This window comes from Argopecten irradians, chromosome 3, assembly GCF_041381155.1.
Source record: "Argopecten irradians isolate NY chromosome 3, Ai_NY, whole genome shotgun sequence".
NCBI lineage: Eukaryota > Metazoa > Mollusca > Bivalvia > Pectinida > Pectinidae > Argopecten > Argopecten irradians.
Genome location: NC_091136.1, coordinates 29,358,946 through 29,381,232, shown reverse-complemented (window position 1 = coordinate 29,381,232; position 22,287 = coordinate 29,358,946). Strand labels below are relative to the sequence as shown.

The 22,287-nt window shown below is 34.7% G+C and overlaps 1 protein-coding gene across 3 annotated transcripts in view; it reads right to left on the bottom strand.

Moving 5' to 3' along the window:
- LOC138318138 (uncharacterized) overlaps window positions 1–22,287 on the bottom strand; it is a 93,762-nt gene that overhangs the window by 20,436 nt on the left and 51,039 nt on the right. The gene's annotated exons all lie outside the window — the stretch shown is intronic.

The following is a 22,287-nucleotide window of genomic DNA, read 5'->3' as shown; positions in this document are numbered from 1 at the left end:
CAAATCTGTTTTTACATTTACCAAACCTAATAATGCAAGTTAACTTGGCTACCAGCATACCCAAATCCATGCTATTTCAAAATCTTATTAATTACACAGTTAAAGCAACTCAAATACAGGATATATCCCAAAATTCCCAACAGTAATGCAAATCTTCACAGCAATCAAAATCAGACATTTTACCATGTGGTATTTCATCACAGCTGACCTTGACTGAATTGAAACTTGACAGATTTGAATGAGAAGACAACATAGACATGGCTACCACTAAAGATGTGTGGGGGGAGACAGAGAAAATATTGGGTTCCCTAATTATTACGATTTTAGAACAAAGGAACAGCAACAGACAGCCCGCATTACTCGTAAAAATACATGTAGAAAATCAATTGGCCCTCGCTTTCTAGGATATCTGGGAATCTCCCCACAATACCATACTTAGCCTACTCTGAACATGTGTCGCTGCTAAATCGACAACCTGGTATTAAAGTACGAACTGATATTAAACAGATTCCTTCCTTCACATTTCAGTCTTAATTCAAAAATATGTTGTCACTTCCAAAAAGCACAAAGTTCTACCACCAGAATGCCATCAAGTCTAGCCCTAGCGAAGATGAACATTTGCATGAATGACAGATTCATGCATAACACAGCTATCCATACATATTTGTATCTTGACATTACAGAATGTCACACTTGTGACTATGAATCCGCTAGATCTCCTCTAGTTGGTTCCTAATCACATTATTTGCAGTTTTCATGAGAAATATCGAGTAAATCTAATTTTGATAGCCCATATGAACTGTGACAATATAATAGCACTATGGTTTGTTTATTGTACCTCATTTATTTCTTCTGAAACACCAAAGTTTATGTTTCTTTCTAATACAGAGTAGAAGTCTCTGGTCTCAATAATTTTTAATTTTTATTTGTTCTTTCATTATAACACTAAGTAAATTTCATTTTAAAACCCAATACATTGCACTTACATTGCTATGAAATTTGTAAAATGACAATAATGAATTATATTTCAAGATTGAATTTATTACATGAAATAGCTAAAATAACTTTTAAATGTGGGAATTTCAGTTTTACAGAAAAAACACCTTTCTAAACATGCCAATACCTTTAACAAACTAAAGATAATGCAATATTGAAGCTTAACACAGAGAAACATCAAAGCTAAAGACAATATCAAAGAAACTCAATTTGTTCTTGATGAGAGAAATTCTGATAGATTCCTGAATATACATCACATTAAAGACGGACTCAATCACGTCAGTAATAATGTTGTTCATGGATCTAATATAATCCATTAAAATTTAATGTTATACATTAGGTACAGTACAATTTTAATGGCATAATCACTATTGGTCTAGTAATAAAATCTTGTTGGCTCAGGAAAGGTAACGAGACTGACGCCCTTACCTGGACAGGTAATGCGACTTGCACAGTACCTGAACAGGTGAGTGTACCACTTCATTACTATACAGGTGTGGAGGCTGAGGGTTGAGATAGAATACACAGGACATTGACCTTGAACCCTCTCATGACCTTGTCCCTTTATTAAAGACAAAGGCCTCACATCTCCCAAATGACTTATTCTCAGCCATTAACATTTTCACCATGCAATATATTTCCATCACGAATAAAGAAAACCTTATAAAATAATAATGACATGGTATAGTATATTAAAAGTCCTGAGACTGAAGGGTTCTGTCCCCGGTGAAAATAAATACCCTTATATCTTCATCAGCAGTAAACTTCAGACTTTTATGTGGGCGGGGTCGGACACGGGGTCGGACACTTTGGAAGATACACATGGAGGTCAGTCAAGGTTATAATCCAGTATCAGTCTAGTCAATGAGTGATCAAATATACCAACAACACACACTGTCACGAATTGTTCATGGTTAATTTATAGGATAATTAATTAGGAGTCTATGTATGTATGGTATAACATCTATCACAAGTCTGTCAGTATAGTCTCAGAACAGCAGTATACATATGAGCCTTGTTATAATGTCCATTAAAGGCTTATACTCAAGTTCTGGGTACACCCAGATCAAGGCAGGGAGTAAGGTATTATTATTACCTTTAGTTATCATTTCGTATTAAAGCCTTTAATGATTGATCACCATTAAGGTGGAGAGAGTTTAGGGAGGTTTTTTTTATCTCCTAAGCCATGATGCCTATCTCACAATTGTGAGGCAATATTACATTAATTACAGTATATCCACACCAGAACCACCAGACTGTACCAGTGTGGTCGTTACTACAACAGAAACCTAACCTTATCTAGGAAAGTTTCTACTGTATCTATCAACATTACACTAATCTCCATCCAGTTTCCACTCTCATTACCACAGACTTACAGAAACATTAATCAATCAAAGAAAATATCAAATATCTTTGTAAAAGTAAGGGCAACTGAATTTTCAAGTTCTTTTCATATCAAACTGTGGTGGGACCAATTTAGCAGTAAAAAATCGAAGAAAATTGAAAAAGGGGCAAAACTTTTAAATGTTGTGGACATACACATCAGGATGGTCATTACGTATATGACTCCACACGAGTTGCTTGTCTCCCGATTTATGCTACATTAATTGTACCATTTAATGCCTCTCTAGGTTCAACTAATATATTGTGACTCTGTCTATGGCAATGACAACTACATCCTCCAAACAGAGAGATACTATGAGTCAAAATCGAAAATCATCTCTGAAACGGTTGTCATGTCGACATCAACCACAGAGATCATGGTCCCCTTGACAGCTATATATGTCTGGACTCTGATCGCTGGCAGAACCACTCCAGTTTTTGTGAAGAGTATTTTATCTGTCTTCAACCAAGAAACAGGTCGTCTGGAGATTCTGCGCTGCAGGAAGACTAGAAAATTCACACTTGTACATAGAATTATCATGACCTACAAACCCCTACCAGAGTGACGTGATGTCAACTAAGGGAGAGATTACTTAGAGAGATTTCAGACCTTTAGCCATGAGGGAGTTCTATAGGTTGGAGAAGCCAGAATCTCTATGAGAAGACCTAAAATAGATCTCTGTATTGACTTGACACACATTATGTAGCTAAACAATGGCTTCTTGTAGGAACCATCTGCTCTCCCAGTATGTCCTACAAAAACTATAACCATTCCATATACAGGAGCAAAGAGGTCTGCTGGTGATGTAAGATTGTCAAAGATCAATTCCTTCTGATTCAGCTGCTAGGCAGAAAGATGAAAATAAACAGATGTGGCAAATATTGGTTAGTAGCTTTAGAGGATATCTTTTCTAATGATATTTTAACATGACTTTTACACTTTCTCCTTGTTCGAAATTTGAAACCAGATATGTTTATTGCATTAAAAACTACCAAAATAAACTGAACACTATTCACCTGTTAAATATGGGTTACTTTGATAATTTCCACTCAATTACTTCAGAACAGTTTACAAGTATGTATTTAAAGCCATAGGTTCCTTCAAATTTCCTTATCTGGTATGTTATAAGGTTACAACTCAAGTCGACCAGAAGGCGATCAATAAAAAACAACCTTCCCCCGAGTGTCACTTCATTCTAAATTTGACTGAACCAGTAGAATGAAGAGCTGATAAGAGTACAAACAGATGTGGCGTTTCACTACTAGTCCTAGATAATGGCTGCTTTCCCCTACCCCTCAGGAAAAAACAACAGGTAAAAAATCAACAGGTTCAATAAAGTACAGCAGATGGCTTCATTGTAAAAATAGATACAATGTGAGCTTTTTCTCTCTCTCTCCTATATCAATAGCATTTCATCATTTAAAGTAAATGACAATGATTCTGAGTAAATCTTCCATAGGAATCTGCTGTCAGTCTAGTATCTATGTTAGACTGGAGGAAAAGAAGTGCAGAGAACAGCAAATATGTATATTATTTACCCCTGAAGACACATTAATGCCTCTGATACAAATATTGGAATAGTTAATTATCAATTATCAGGGTGAATGAGTTTAGGAACAATCAATAACCAAACAGGAGAAAACAAAAGTTTACTTTACCTTGAAAGCTAATAAATACATCCATTAAGTAACAGTTGGATGGAGTGGAATACTAGGATAAAGATGTATCCTAATATAGAACAGTCCTAGGCAGCAATCTTCATGTGTTAGCTCTACCAATTTATTTAAACTTAATTAAGCAGATCAGTGACAGACAGGAAATTACATTACAATTCTCCAAGTCAATAAAACTCCAAATTACTTCTGAGGACAATCAAATATTTTGGAGATTCTACATGTCAGGGTGTTTTCTTGTGCCGTCTGTTTTAATGGAGAATTAACCAACTGAATGACAAATATCTAAGCCTGACTCAATTTTTCCTGCAGCTCCTAGTGTATTGATGCAATCAAAATACCCTTAAACTTTGATGAAAAGGCCAAAGGGACCTGTAAATTATGTACTCTACCGGCTCCGATGACATAATCTCATTATGTGCAGACGATTAAATCATACAGATATAGTGGCAAATTGTATTGTCTAATATATAGGAATCCTTTAAATTCACATTTTCCTATAATTTATTTAATAACAATATAAAACAGCTAGTAAGAAGGTTAACAATTTAAATATTTCCCGAAAGTCCTAAAACACATCATTAATTTGTTGTGTTTGAATTATTTTAAGTCCATCACTGATATAAAATGACAAATGAATCTATTTCATCATTGTCTCATATGTATGAATACATTACTTGCCTTTACCTGTTATAAGTAACAATAATGGTTTACTTACTTGTATAGAACAATGGTATTGAGAGAACCGACCACTGGGTAAAGTCTCACCATTAATCACTCAGAAAATCAATAATATCCTGAGTGATAGCCAAAGAAGATATTCCATATTGTGGTTTATCTCCAATAGACCAAAACATCACCACATGTACTCCTCTAAAATATTCCTAGTCATGCGTTTATGAATAATCGTCAACAATCACACGCACAGCATGTTACTCCGACTGACGCCAATGAGAATAAACTTTGGACAGGTGAAAAATGCAAAGGTAAATAAAATCCATAGTAACGAGTATTATACCTGTGCTTTACCTGACATGCATGCTGTAGATTGATTAGCAGAATTACCTGTGAAACCTGTATTGACCAATAAGAGACGTGGCTAGCCCTGCCTAGTATTACCTGGATTTTGTGATGTTATGAAGTCCTATAAGGTTGTAAATCGTATACCTGTGCTCGGTTTCTGACCTTCAGGTGAGAATCAGCCCCTATGGTGCTGGATTTGCCCCGTCTCACGTATGTACAGGGGGGTGAGACAACTTACAGGTATGACTAATGACCGGACGCCATCCCACTCAATTCAACTCTTGTCTACAGACAGCAATACATTTACCATGCAATTAAAATTTCATTAAACTGTCCTTGTCATTAAAGGCTCATCATTTTTTGAGCCGGAAACAAAATTACCTATACACATATATATAAAATGATCTTTATCTCTGGGACAAATATCAGAGCTCTTAAGTGACTTTAAACATTTATTGTTATAACAATCCATTATTTTCATGTTTTAGCTTTACATGGTGTATATATATAAACATTTACCTTAGGCTAATCAGCTGATGATGTCAGGATTTCTCTTTTTATTCTCTATATAAGAGTTACACACAGAGTCATATTGTTTATTGCTAATCTCAGATCTAATGATAAGAGCTTTTCTGAATATTTATCTATACCTTCAAAATCCTGTAACTTTGTTCTCAATAAAGCAGATCAACAACAAACCTACCAGGTACATTTACCTGATAATCGTAATCTACTCTAGGTTTAGTCTTTGAGAAATTGAGTCAGCCAATAGACCAAACATCTTCTATTGATTAATGATACCTGCACTTTGAGTAATATATAAATTTAAAGTCATCTGATAGAACAAACATCTTCTAATGATAAATGATATCTGAGTATTGCCCTAATTAATGCATAATTGTAGACAAAACCTTAAATCAGCCATGTATATATATTCCTGATATTGATGAATTCCCAGCCTGTGATGTGTCATACCTTAGGTATATTCCTACATTTCTGAGACTACCTGTGTAAATGTTGCATGTCTATACTGAAATATTTATGGGACGCGTTGTAAAATATATTTAGACTTGTCAGAGAACACTGTGATATATTTCAGCAATTACTTAATTGTGCATATGCAATATATGCACGTAAGCGCAGTGTATGCACAGAAACACATTCACTTACACATTGCAATATAAACGAAACAAAAGCGTTGCCTTTTGATCTGATATTGTACATTTGTTTTCAGAACAGGTCCTGATATCATCTAAACAGTAACATGTTGTATTTTTACCACTTCCTCTGATTGCAATAAGCCAGGTGTATAATATGTACACCTGTACAGAATACATATTTTATCAGGTAAGTAACCAGATACTGTATCATAGTAGTAACACCCACATACTCTTTTCAATTATATATAAACAGAAACTCGACTGCAACTTTTGTTGTAAATAAAAATATGAGATTTTCAGTAATTTCGTTATGAAATTGTTTTGACCTAAATAAGTATATTTTGATAAATCATCTGGAATTAATCATTTGATAATCATTTCCGTAAATTTGACTCTCCACCTGCTGGCTGATATTATCATAAAGAGTTCGTCATCGGTCATTGTTTCCGAGTCAAAATCCGAGTCCAAGCCGTGTTTAATCTTACACAATTGGTACTATCTATCTGTTATCAACTGTTGCAAGTCCACTAAACCTATACACCTGTCACATTGTCCAGTATATTGGCTCGTTATCTACCTGTATCATAAGGTCACAAGTATATGTTTACTCGACCAATCTATCTTGTCTCAATACATGTAAATTAACACACATACACTTACAACATGCTCCTTTACAAGTTTGTCTGAAGACTCTACAAGTTTTCTAATTGAATCTTTGTAAATACACCTCAGTCAGTCAATAAAAACCAAGCCTCTTGACCAGCACCTCATGGTCAGTCAAACCTATTGTCAATAAAACTAACCCCTTGACCGGTTATGTCACAATGTCCAATCCACTATAAATACCTGTTCCATAGAATGGAGTATGCTTAGATGGTCAATTACCAGTACCATTCAGCGATCATTTCACAACAATGGCGGAGTGAAGGACATTAGAATAAACATCGGAGTGAATTAAAGTTCAACATCCATGGTTCATTGAATCATAAATTGTACAAGACTTGGATCATATCACGTAATATGTACGTCATCGAATGTGTTCCATGTCTCGGAGACAAACCTGTTAACAGATTGTTTAGGCGTGAAATCATTGACAGTTTGCAATTGCCTTCGGGGAGCAGCAGGATTGTAGATGATTGAATGTATACATGTTCACAATGAAATTGGGATTATATTTATTGCTTAATTGAATACAATACTTAAACCTTCACATTCAATGAATGGTCAGAATAAACCATTGTACTACTAGTATCACATACTAATTACATGACCATATGGCAAAATATGACGGCACTCATAAGTAAAATTAGGTCTTCATAGATGTTGGCATTTTTTCTTGACTTTCAATCCTTTTCAGCGTCTGAAAATATACAATAGCTGAAAAGGACTCTAAGAGGGCGTATCCTCTTGCTCAAACTAAGTTTCAAAAGTTTTTAAAGGCTTTTATTTGAAATATTTACATAAATAATGACACTAGAATTTGTAAGGTCTAACAGAATGACTCAGTAATACCTATGTAATAGGCCTGTTTGATCAGAGGCTAATAGTGATAGCACCACTTGAACTCTCCTAACAACGATTTAAAGCCCTTGACGTGGCACATCAAAGCTTACAAGGATTAGTGATTCTGGGGTAGATGTGTCCATGTTTGGTGTTAAAGACCATGTAAACAAATAACAAACTTTGGTAAACAACAATAAACGTTCTGTAACATCTGTAAGTGTTATTATAAATATTAATGTAGGTAGCTTCCTTGGCTTTTCCTTTTTGATGCCAATTCTGTTATACTATATATGAAGTAGAGTAGAACAGGGTTATAACGAACCTCTGGGGACCAACAAATAGTTATAAGTATAGTTTGTTATACCCATATTACACGATCTTATAGGAACCTTGACGGGGAATGAAAATGATTACGTTATAACCATGACCTTGTTGTAAGCATGTTCATTATAAACATGTTTTACTGCATGTATCATTCAATAGTATTTTTTATGCCAATGACGTCTTGTGCAGCCATATGTGTTTGATACCATGAATAGTAACAACTGATCAAACCTCTACATAAATGGCTAATTAAGTTTAAATTAGACATTTGGCTTCAGGTGTGTTATTCAATCAAACCCTGAGAAATGCCACCATCTTTCTATCAGGTGTATTGCCACTTCACTGATATCATTACTTTTCAGTTTGACTTTTCCTGGTATATTGTATACAGTATATATGTTGCTCCAAGCAACTGACTGACTCTATGTTCATCACCATGACATTCTGCCCTTGTATTGAACTTATAAGGAATAGGTCATGTCTTGTACACCCGATTTATCTTCTCGCTATCATTTCCCTATCTCTTATGTCTCCAGGTCACTGAGATGTGTCTTAGGGTCATTAGCTCTATAGTAAACTCATCTAGAATGCCTTGAGAAACCAGCTCTTTTCTACAATAAATCTGAAAATCAGAGAGCCATCCTCTTCAATAACCCGAACTCTAAAGAACAACCTATATCTTAATGTTGTCCTGCAGCACAACATGAGTAAGAACTAAGAAACCGAGAATAAGCTTTTGAACAAAGTATCTCTGACATCATGAGAACACTTTATTGTAACTTAGAAATGTTGGGCTGTCCTCTTGTACACCCCCCCCCCCCCCCTCAGAAGTCTACCAGTAACGGTATTACAGCTTATTCTCTGAAGTTGCCGTGGACACCACCTTATAGCCTCACAGAAATCAGGAAGGCATAAAACCCTGTACAATTCTCTGTAACATTTCCGTGTCCTAGCGTTCTCCATTGGCTATGTTCCAGCTATTACTACATTCTAGTCTTACAACATCCAGCAGATACGACCTGTGCTTTGCACTTTGTTGTTATAGATCACTGATTCTTTACTACTCATGTAATTTACTCACATTAAAATCTTACAACATTTTGTAACGTGATAATTCAAAAGTACAAAAATTTATTCAGGAACTTTTAAACATTAAGAACAAATTTGCAGGCAGTAATTGTAGATTTTATACAGTCTTGCAATCAAGTCACTTTAAAGTGATAATTATAAATCTATGATGTGTTAAATTTGGCAATTATCTAAAGCGGATCACAGACTCTTTAGCTGGAATTTTCTTCTGGTACTTTTTCAATCCTTGTATCACATATACTGACCAACCCTGTAACACATTTTGCTTGCCATGATATCCTAATTATTTAGACTGAGGTTTATTACAAATATACCAATACTCCATTCCATATCTTCATTCTTGATCTAAATTGTATATCTAAAGTACAAACAAGGAGCCGTAAAGCTTGGCATTATCCCCCGCGCCCAGTTGTATTTTTTAATAAATTTCCATGGTAACAGAAAAAGTATTGAAAATGGAAGGTTCCCATTAGAAAAAGGCACAACTAGAGCACTAGCCTAACATGTACAGAAAGTTTCGTGTAGCCAAATTGAACGGTTTTCGAGTTATAGCCCGGAATAGAAAGGAAACTTTAATAATATGGTATTTTTGAATAAGTTTCCATGGTAACAGAAAAAGTATCGAAAATGAAAGGTTCCCATTAGCAAAAGGCACAACTAGAGCACTAGCCTAACATGTACAGAAAGTTTCGTGTAGCCAAGTTGAACGGTTTTCGAGTTATAGCCCGGAATAGAAAGGAAACTTTAATAATATGGTATTTTTTAATAAGTTTCCATGGTAACAGAAAAAGTATTGAAAATGGAAGGTTCCCATTAGAAAAAGGCACAACTAGAGCACTAGCCTAACATGTACAGAAAGTTTCGTGTAGCCAAGTTGAACGGTTTTCGAGTTATAGCCCGGAATAGAAAGGAAACTTTAATAATATGGTATTTTTGAATAAGTTTCCATGGTAACAGAAAAAGTATCAAAAATGAAAGGTTCCCATTAGAAAAAGGCACAACTAGAGCACTAGCCTAACATGTACAGAATGTTTCGTGTAGCCAAGTTGAACGGTTTTCGAGTTATAGCCCGGAATAGAAAGGAAACTTTAATAATATGGTATTTTTGAATAAGTTTCCATGGTAACAGAAAAAGTATCGAAAATGAAAGGTTCCCATTAGCGAAAGGCACAACTAGAGCACTAGCCTAACATGTACAGAAAGTTTCGTGTAGCCAAGTTGAACGGTTTAGGAGTTATAGCCCGGAAACGATACTCGGACGGACGGACGCACGGACGGACAGAGCCCAAATCAATATCCCCCGCAAACGCGTTTCGCGGGGGATAATAAGTTCTCAACTCCATATTTCAATTTCTATATCTGGTGGCTTACTGGACTCCATAGCTCAATGTTTCCAAGGCGCTTCACCCAAACTCAATATAAATCTGGATTCCTTGTCTCTTGATTGGTCTATATTCAAACTTCTCTTTGAATTCTTCAGTCTCCTACCACATGTCCATATTGTCATATCTGCCAGGCCAATAGACTCCACATATTAATGCCACTGCACCGAGTTGCCAGGTATGTTATTATTCCCCAGTATTAAATGCACCAGGCTGACCTACCCCTACTTAATGCTATTTTTACAGAATGTTCCTCCTTTTGTATCTCATTGATTTCTCTTTCTCATGCATGTAGCTTTACAGCAGAATATCATGATAAAAATGCAGAATGTATCGTATCCTAAAGCCTATTTTACATGTCTTTATTGATTAGCTATTACAACGGCTATCTTAATGTTGCAAAGCAACTATTTATGGAAACATCAATTAAAACTGTCTAAAAACACAATATTTCGCTTTCCATTTTTGGTTAAACTGGAAAATGTAATAGGAATCTTCACCTGTTTCACACTTGTGGAAAGTACAAATTTGTTTGTCAAAACAGAAAGCACTTCATGCAGGTTTTGGTTTGGCTGGGGAAAAAAAGATTTAAGGATCACCATTAGATCTTACAGGAAAATCCTTACAAAACAACATTGTCCATGAATAAAATTCCAGTTATTATGAATTAAAAGTTTCATAATGAAGAAATAGAGTATATCAAAATGTATATATGTGTGTCTTAAAAGTCTACCTCATCAGGTTTTGACACACATAGAATCTCAATTACAGCTAATTGGCTAAGACTGCAACTGCTGATTAAGATTAGAAATTGTCTTTGTAGATGCATTCATTATGTGAAGGGAAAAATCAATACACAACGCATAAATATATAGCAGAAATTATCAATTAGGTTTCGTCTGGCAGATAATGTTAAATTTTTTTTTTTTAATTTAATGAATATATTAATGACTAGACACTCCATGAAACATTTGCAATGAGTTTAAAAAAAGGGAAAAAAGACCTAACCATTGTACATCAAAGCACACCATTATCATACAATTTATGGCATGTTTCCTGGATTTGAAGCCTGTCGATTAATTCACAGGGCAAACCAGTGCTTTCTATCAATCATTCAACTCTGAAAAAAATCATCAGTGACGAACTGCTATACTGCAGGGAAATGAAATCTGACAAACTGCTATACTACAGGGAAATGAAATCTTAACCCACCTTCAGGGTATGATTTGTGAAACCAGTTTTGATTTTAGATAAAAATGAAACTTGATGTGAAAGGCTGTGACATACATCAGCAATATCTATCTAAAATTATCAACTGGAACTCCACTTTTTAGATCTGCAATTCATCATTTATCTCCATCCTAAATCTAGGATATCTATACAAGTCTCAAAATTTATATAACAGCAAATGTTTTCTGATGAAATTAAGATACAACATTATTTGTGACTCGCACCAAACATTTAAATAATTTTCCTACAAATCTAAAGCGAGAATAAATTTGAATATCAAGTTCATTTCCATTAAATGTCTGCCATTACTTTTCAATTTTGTGTGTTTCTTTGACAAATATAGCCATCACGCTGTCTTGTTTGGATTTCAGCTCCCGTAGTAAAAGCAGTTCATTGTATCGTATTTTTGTAAGGCCCTATCGAAAGGTAAGCTATAATTATTTGCTGAAATTTCCACCCAAGTGAACTAAAAGATCATTATATATATCACCTTCCTCACACACAACCGCTTCTCGCCTTTCCTCTAAAATTACAAGAAGTTGTGTCCACATTATGTGGTAAAATTTGAAACATAAACATTTCTGAGTTCTGTTATAGACAGACCAAGGAGCAGTCAAAGATTGTGATTGTAAAGAAACAAGTTTCTATTTTCAGGGTTCCCACTATTTTTTTGGAACAGAATTCAAGGTTTTTTCAAGGACAATAAGTGAAATTCAAGTCATGTTTTCACACTTTCAGATACCTTTCACAAGTTATGTGCTTTTTTTTTGTAATGCAACTTGAATGATGCTGACTGGACCTATTCCAACATAAAACTACATTCATTATGAAAGAAAACAATGAATAAACTTTATATTAACATTTGTTTGTTTGTGTTGCTTCCTTAATGCATCTCATGTTAGAGTTCAATAAGCTTGTTGCTGTTCAGACACAGTTTAATAAATTAAAGCAAGTAATAAAATTCAAGGCTTTATCGAGGTATTTCAATAAATATTCCTTGTTTCTCAAGGTTTTCCCTATCCTGATTTCTTATTTCAATTTCCCCACTTTTTCCAGTTTTCAAGGTTGCGTGGGAACCCTGTATTTTTTCCTTGTTTTCTATTCTTTTGGTTTTATAAGTTTTATGTCAACTAACGATGTACTACCAGGCTTTTTGGTGAAGGAAAGGTAGAGTACCTTGAGAAAAACCACCAACCAGTAGTCAGTATCTGGCAACTGTCCCAAATGGGATTCGAACTCGTGACCCAGTTGTAAGGCTTGTGGTAATATGTAAGGACATTTCAACAATTTTGCCACCAAGACTCCTTATTATAATTCTTTATTTTTTTTTTATTTTCTTCCATCAATAAATTGAATTTTTCTAGTTCAATTCACTGATACAAGAAAAACTAAAATATTGTAACATATTAAGATTACCCAGAAAGACAAGTGTTTTCAAAAATTTAGAAAAATGTAATCAAAGTTTATTGAGATTTATCATAATCCTGCACAAAAAAATATATATCTATACTTTGATGGGTTGATATATTCACCAGAAACTGTTACAAAGGACAGTTGATCAATCTAATATGGACCCAAATTTTCCTTTATGTGAAAGTTCCAGGGAAACGCTCATTTACAATAATCCCCGAGACACTTACTGTCAGGATTTACGATTTTTAAAGTAAATTCTCCAATAATGTTATCATGATCCCCACCAAAGACAGTGTAATCTAGATTATACTGCCGTGAATGCTGTTTCTTGATAAATAGATCTGGTTTGGGCCAGCTCCACCCACACTTAAACCAATTTTCTATGTTCCCTATTCAGACGAAAGGCTGTAATATATGTATTAATTTTTGAGAGAATTTAACAGTAAAAGCTTGACCTCTAAATGTCTGTCTCGAGTATAGTAGCTGGTTATTGATGAGCGGGATCTAAAAAGGTTTGGTTCTGTTAATTTCCATCTGATAGGTTTTTATAGGTAAACATATCAATACCTTAGCATCGACATTTAATGTACACCAACCCCAATTACTGCCAAGAACCATTCAATTCCTTTTATCAAGCCACTTTATTTGGGTGGAAACGGTTCAAAAGTTTTAAAATGAAACATTTTTTTCTCATTCACTTTAAGACCACAAATTACAAAATTGCTACTAAATGTGTATACATTTTCTTCAGTATGGCAGTTTGAATGTAATTTTGATTATTCAAGGTAAGATAAATTTAAAGTTAAGCTACAACGCACACTTCATATTTCTAACATTTTACTATTGAACGGTAAATCATTAACTAAATATTCAGAAAATAAAGTCATTTCCATGGCATTCTCGTACACAGCATAAAGATAAAATCTTCACTTTATTATGACACTCAAGAAAGTTTTTTTGAATTTCAAAAATGAAGAAATAATGATATTCTGTTAATGTATTCAATTACAGAAACCCAACCAGAAAACTTGTTCTGAATACATGATTATTGGAAGTTGCATGAATATAAAATTAATCATCCATCAGTAAAAATCCATAAAGTTAAATATTCTGCAAAATATTGCCAATATCAACTGAAACCAATCATGTATCAGTTGTAAAATCAAAGGTCACGACCCTACGTGCAATTGATTCTGAGACTATATAAATTCATTACGAGGGTGGCTGACCGCAGGGTGCCAATGAAAGTGACAATGGTTTTGATTGGACAGTGATATCTCCATGTGATCAAAAGGCATTATCAGATTATCACCTGTTGACAATGTTACAGATCGTAATTAAACTCTGGCTCTGGCACAACGCCACGATACACAGCTACGACAGACAGCCGAATCATCAAACAAAACACAAAGTCCAAATCGCTATAATTTCCTGTCCAATCAGAAATCAGCTTTGGGAGTTAAAATCCGGAGAAAATAGAAGTGGTATGTTCTGAATAAGGTTACCTAGTCAACAATGGTCATCTCCACGGTAACAAAACATGGACTTATTCCCACTGAGCAATCTCTTAAATCTGTCCGGAATTAACACCACTTTTTTATTGATCCATGTCAATACACGATTATCGATCAGAAACAGACGGGATAAATTGATCTCACAAAACAGGTTGTCACCTAGCACTGAAAACCTTTTTTTTTATGAAAATACAGAGTAATTTGTCTAAAATGGATGTTGGAGGCATCAGCATATTTGGCTGGTATAGCCAGGTTTCCAGATTACACAAGTGTTAATTACAATACATTTAATGAAATAGGAAAATGCCATTCAATATTACGTAAGAATGTATAGGGAGCCAGCTATCAAAATGATGTTCATGAACACTAAATTATATAATTTAATTAAACAGAAATAAAAGTGAGTTCATTATGAAATCAAATCCCATGAGTCATTATTAAAATAGAGCTCTAACTTTACATTATTGTCCATATAAATACCATATTCTTGAAGGAACCTTGGGCTAACAGCACTACATAAACTATTCATAGCAGAACACCCTAATATAGAATTTGATTAATTAAACACGGCTTTAGTATACTTGACAATCTCTGAAAGTCATCGAGACCCACAAAGTTAACAATCATACATACTGCACATATTGACTGAAGGTCATCAAATTCCCTTTAAGAAATATTTTTTTTTATAAGTATATTTGAGTACTTGACACCTGGTATAATATTAACTTTCACCTATATTGTACTTGCACACTTTAACGTATTGACTTACATTAACATTTACTTACAAGGGGACTTCAGAAGGTCGCTGTAATATCAATATTTTAGTAAATCCTTTCAAGTCCTAGTCAACACACAAACTCGTAGGTTCAGAGTGACCAGCAGAACTTTGGCCTGTCCACTCTGATCCACATCCTCGACTGACCAAACATCCAGGTGTGTATGTACAGTTTTGATTCGACAAAATTGTCACACACAGGTGAGATGAAGTGATACAGTGTGACTAACGAACAGACTCAGGTGTGACCAACCAATATAGACAGGTGACCAATACACTTGTACCTTTGCTCTATAGTCGATCATATAGTTTAACATTACACAATCAAATATTTCTGTCATTTATGCCAAATTTACTGATCGATGTCTACAGTGGACTACCTACACGTCGCTCTGACCATTCACCCTACACGACAGATTATGGACGATGTCCAGATTAGTTTGTCCACAGGCAATATAGTCCTGTCCAGTACCTTGGACGTTTAACGGTTTATACACAAACTGACCTTTTTATTGGTCTATGATGTGTAATTAACTCTGTTCTTCCCACATCTCTGTGCCTCTAGGGTGTTCAGAGATAGGCCCAGTGTTTTAACGGCCACATGCCCTTAAAGTTACGCTTACAAATATTGAAATTGTGTGAAAATCATAACTGTACTCAATAGGGCATGCCGCCTGCCTAATCAGGTGTGCAAACTTCGTGGTATAATGCTTTTATCAGGATGAAAGAGACTTTCAAATGCGATAGAATATTCAGTTGTATTCCTAAGGGATTAAGACTGCAATTTTATGGTCTAAAGTACCGGTGGCTTTTCACTATAATATAAATTGTGCAAGACAGCAATTGACGAACCAGCATTACCAAATAAGGCATGAAACGAATATCTAAAAATTTATAATGGAGCCTCTGAAGATAAAGTACAGCCCTCTGTCACTATCTGTTGTTGGTCTCTGGATGAAGGAAATATAATACATAGTTTTTGTCTTAGAACAACAATTTCAAAACAATATATCAATGTACACTCTTTAGTATGTGGAGGCTGATGCTGAATTACATGTTGAAAAACACTAGAACACCAGACTAGAAAGAAAACTAATTGTGTTGAGCACGTAATCCCATACAATTCAAGTCCATTTGTGGAAACAAAGCCTGGCCACCAAGGTGAAAGGCGAGTATTGTATCATTGTACTATCCGACCACCCAGAATTCCTTTACCCAGAATTCCTTTACCTGTCACTTAAAAGCTTTTACAGAAAATTTTCAAAGATGAGAAATTCAAACTGAAAATTTACCATAATACCATATATACCAATATCTTAAATAGTTTGAAAGTCAAATCAAAGTATTTACTATACTGTTATAGACCAAAACTACAGAACCAGATAAACAGTTCTATTAAATATTAATTCCTATAAATACAAATACTGAGCTGAGTTGATGAGATCAGAAAAAACAATACTGCATGGGTGAAAAAACATCACATATGATATTAACACTGACGCCATGAAAGAAATAAAACTGGTCAACCAGTTTTAATATACCCCGGTAGTTTATTCACCTGCAACTTCCAATTTACCACCCTCCGACGGAAATATAATCACAGTATCCAATGACGATATCGTGATTGGCGCAGTTCATCTCGGTACAATCGTATATAGCTTACCAAACTTTGTCCATGAGTGTTTATACACGATATCTATTCCCTGATGTAAATATTCTCCGTGATGGACGGGTAGTGATTCAAACCTCGCTGTCATGACAAACAGTTCTATGTAAACCTTGTCAAACATGCAAATTACTGAGTAGGCAATTTGTACTGATAAAGTGACATGAGGCTGGCAATTCAGACATGCTTCGTTGTATGTAGACCTTTCAGCAACCAGCTAAAAATACCCACAATCAATATCTGTTATATATAACATTTTGACTCTTAACATTTGTCTCATTTTCTCTTTCTTGTGTCAATATTCTGTACATTTGTACATAATTACTTCATTTTCTGATAAATGCTTGTTTTTAAACATTTCATTCCTGTTCTACCTATCAATTATTGTCTCTCAATTTTCTATGTATCCTTGAGACACTGTTTACAAAACAAATTTTTATTTCTCTTTTAAGATCTTTTATTCTACATTTTTGTTATGCCAACAAATCCTTTGTTGTATTTTGAAAATGTGTTCAAGTGTAAAATATAAAGTGACAATGCAATGTTTATCTAAATCCATCCAACTATTCCGTATCTCGACGAACACTGGTACACAATGACATGAAAAGCGACCCAAATGTAGTCCGATCGTCCTCGACCCGGTAGGTAATCTTAATCTATACCTAATGGAACCGCAGATTTATTTCTCAAATTTAAAATAGAAACATTGACAAAGAAAGCGATCGCGATGAGATGCGAAGATAACCTGGCGGATCAGCGGGGAATGGGTTTTATTTTGCGACCTTGTCCCCGTTAAGATCCGAGGGATGATATCGATTGATAATGTCAAAGTTTTAAGTGGTTGTAATGGCACAGTACTTTACGGAGAGGATCAATAGAATTTTGTGTTCGTTACTATTTCTGCTTGGTAATGTAACCATTGATGGTCAGACTTCGTGAATTCTCCATTAAGCCGATTTGTTCCTTAAACGAAATTCTTTTCAATGGATTATGATGTATGGAAATGTTATTCTATAGATAAATTTCAACCCTTTGAAATACTTTTCTTTATGTGTAAACATAATTTATGTTTGTGCTTATTTTCCAAACATTTTTACAATAATGTTATTACACAATATTATTGAACAATATTGATCGTCTGAATTTTTTAATGCCCAGCTAAAACCTTGTTTATTGTAAAGTCAAACTCATATACATTGTAAATCCCTATTTAATTTGAAGTAAATTGCTGATCCAGATCAAACTTTACACAAATCTGGAAAACTAAGACAACTTGAAGTTAACAGTATACCATAATAACCCTATCCCCTTCTAATGAATGTAATGAGGTTTAATTCAGCTGCTATTATTTCTCCAAAATACCTATGATCATTTTCAAAGAAATCAATCCATAATACCGAGATATATCATTAAACTAATAACTGTTCATTAAATAATATTAAAATATAATCCTTTACTACTACCTCTAGCTCTGGCCTACTTGACATCGGGCATATGTATATATATATATATATGCGTACCATTCTGAACACATTGCCGACACATTTGGTAAGTACATATTGACGATCATTGCAAGACCACAAACATAAACTTACAGCAGAATAATGCTATTTGTAGACTCGTGGGACGGACATGACAACATACAAATGACCACTAGTCATTAATAATTCAATTCCACCCATACATAGTGATCATAACCTGTCATGTCCTATATGTACGATTACCACCAGATGACCACTAAATCAATCCAACAGCTGACCGATGGATAGAGGAATATCCAGTAGGTATGACCTGGCCCCTGAGAACCAGAGATGACCAACGAGGACAATCTTTGTTTTATCATCCCCATAAATCTCTGGTATTGTGTAGATCTGGTAAATGTATGTCCAAAACATGACCGACATGACCATGGTGTCCAGTGTCCCTCGGACCAATGGTGATGGCACTAATATTACCCTTGTTTTTACAACCTTCCCAAAGAGTTACCCACCACTTAATTGTCTTCTAAGGGCTGTACTTTTAGCATTGTCCCCAAAGTACAAATTTACCATGAAACATTAAGGAATAATAAAACAACTCAACTTTTTGAGGTTTTTTCACAGTTGGGAATAATTCTTTATCGTAACTAAACATGAACCCAAAGAAAAGCTAGAGTATCTATAGGAAAACTACCAACCAGCGATCAGTACCTGACAAATACATCACATGGGATTCGAACCTGCACCCATATATGTGGAGGGCTTATGGTAATACGATGAAACTACAGTTGTAATAATTGTATTCTATAACTCCAGTGAAATCATACCCAGATCTAGTTGTTTATCACAATGACATAGGATTACATTACAAGGTAACAGTCTCATAATAACTCCTGTCGTAACTTCTTAAGTTGTGACAAAATATTATATAGCCTGTCATTGTGTTATTTGAAACTTACATATGTATTACCTTTCATCTAGGTGTTGTGTATATATAAATACACCACTTACTCTCGTCAGCTTTAACCAATTAAGTATTTACAATTTTAACACTTTAAACGTAACACAAATTCCTTAAGATCTCCATAAAACCAGTTTTCTGAAATGTCTCAATTTAAGAGTGATTATAAAGATTACGGCGGGTAATACATAGGCGACATACAAATATCTGGGGCTTACATAGACAGCTACCACAAATATTTAAACACAAACACAAACATTTTATACTAACAAAAACCTCCGAGTAAACTGAAACATGTCACACCAACACAAGTATAACTAAAGAAATAAATTTTTTGTTTACATATAAACAATTACTCCACATGTTACCAACACAAGAACAACTAAAGAAATAAAACTTTTGTTTACAGATAAACAATTACTCCACATGTCTGAAGTGTGGAATCATCAGACATATTTTGATAGTGTTGATGACATAAGATCACTGCTCCCCAATAACAATATCAACAGTCCATGACTGAAGAGTTACGACAAGATAAGACTTTTAATAAACAACACTGCTGTTACACACACATGATCGCCACCGGGCTTACACCAGTTTACTAACGTGGCAAAATACACACCGCCTGATTAACTACACGTCCTACAAACCTTCTTTAACACTTAAAATAAATTTAAATTAAAACATACCTTAAATGTGAAGGCTCTGTTCAGAAAAAGTGATATAAATATCCGGTCACTACGACAACTAAAACATGGTTTTATACCTAGTCTGTACAAGCTGTATATAAGAGAACTGAAAGCCCTAAAGCTTGACAAGTGAAGTGTAATAAATACAGAAAATAGACGCATACTAAATGGAGCATAACCAATGCGTATCTACCTATAGATTCTACATAAGCGTTCCATATTTGGCGTTAATGTTTGAACGTTTACCCCGCCCATTTATCAACAATTCGTAACGGCCTCGTGTTGCATATCCCGATGTGTATTTTAACAAATGAAAACATGGTATATTACCTGAGGCCCTATATATCATTAATAGAAGCATGTACTCGAACACACGAGCTGATCATCACATACATACAGCTGTTATGTAGATATAGATGCCTTCAGGGGCACATTACTCTATAAGGCATGTACGTCTGATATGGATAGATGTAATGTTATCACCATGTACAGATCAAGGACATTTTAAACAGGAACATCATCATCGGGAAAGCTAGCCAATACCTATGCCAGGAGCTAGATAATCATTTTCTGTTTCATCTCCCCTGTATCACTTAGCTATAAAGAGACGGTCACTCTTCTGGAGATGACCATGTCTTTCATCTTGTCATATTGACAATCATTTGAAAGTGACCACACATCAAGTGGCTTAGTTAGGCCATTACTGTCCAGACTTGATAGACCACCCATGTATGGCATGACTTATGTAGCTGCATCTTTTCCAGAAAATGACATTTACATGTACATATATACGGTACATGTCTATATCTTCTGGCGAAAAAAGATGTTTGCATACACATTCAAAACCTTTTTCAAACTCACAGTCTGTGGCACGATGGTAAAACTGAGCTTTCCAAGTATTTTAGTTGAGTGTATTTGAATCTACATCTTCTAAAGTCAATTGCATAATTTTGCATGTTCCACTGTCATAAATTAATCTTATTTTTATTTTTCACTTTTCACATGTACAAAGTTGTGATAAGAACCTGGAAACACCTAGAATCAACTTAAAATGACCCTCAATTCTAAAAACTTCCATAAAACACATTTCTGTAGCTAATTAAATAACATTAAGATTTCATACTTACAAGGCCAGGAACATTGACAGGGAATGCTTTTCATCAATTATCCATGAAAATGAAATTTCACACCAATCCCTAACGAAGCTTGGCCAAAGTAATCATGGGACTGTGGCTGCCCACCGTTCCAATTAATGAAGACTTTGTATCATAGCTATTCCGGTCAGTAACATGTTAAGATCACAACACAAATTCACCAACAAAAATGGAAGGCCTTAAATAAATCCATTCACGAATAAAAACACAAAATAATAAATGATCATTTTAAAATAAAGTGAAAGAATTTTTCAAACATGATGTTTCTCCCTGAGGTTTTTCACAGCAAATGCAACAAATTTCATCAGAAGCCTTTTGCACCAGTACATCCGATTGGTCGATCACTCGGCGAGCAGTTTTTTCACTCTCTCTCTTTCTCTCCAGGCATGCCATGAAGCAATCTATGCCTATTGATTTTTCTGTAGGAAGCAGCGGGCGCTTGCAATAGGTTACAACCATACATATAAAGGATACATTTATATATTGCAAGAACTAGCTTAAAATAGTTACAAATATGAGACAAATAGCATTAATATTCCCATTGGCTTAGATGTGAATTAACTACCGAGCAAAATTACAAATGAAGCAGCAAAAATCGAGATTTGTCATGAATGTTTGAAGAGACATCTGAGTCAATTACAAGTTTAACAAGCTTATGACAACCACGTTGTCCTGAAGATTATTTTTGGAATAAGTGAAATATTAATGATGTGAAAAATTACTGCATGCCTCATAGCTCTTGAACTATTTTGATCCTAGCTAGACAAAAATGTCTCTCATTTTTATCTATAAAATTTCCAGCAAAAATAAATAGGACAAAAATGCCTTTCAATTTTATCTATTAAATTCTCAGGCACATAAGCAAATCATTTG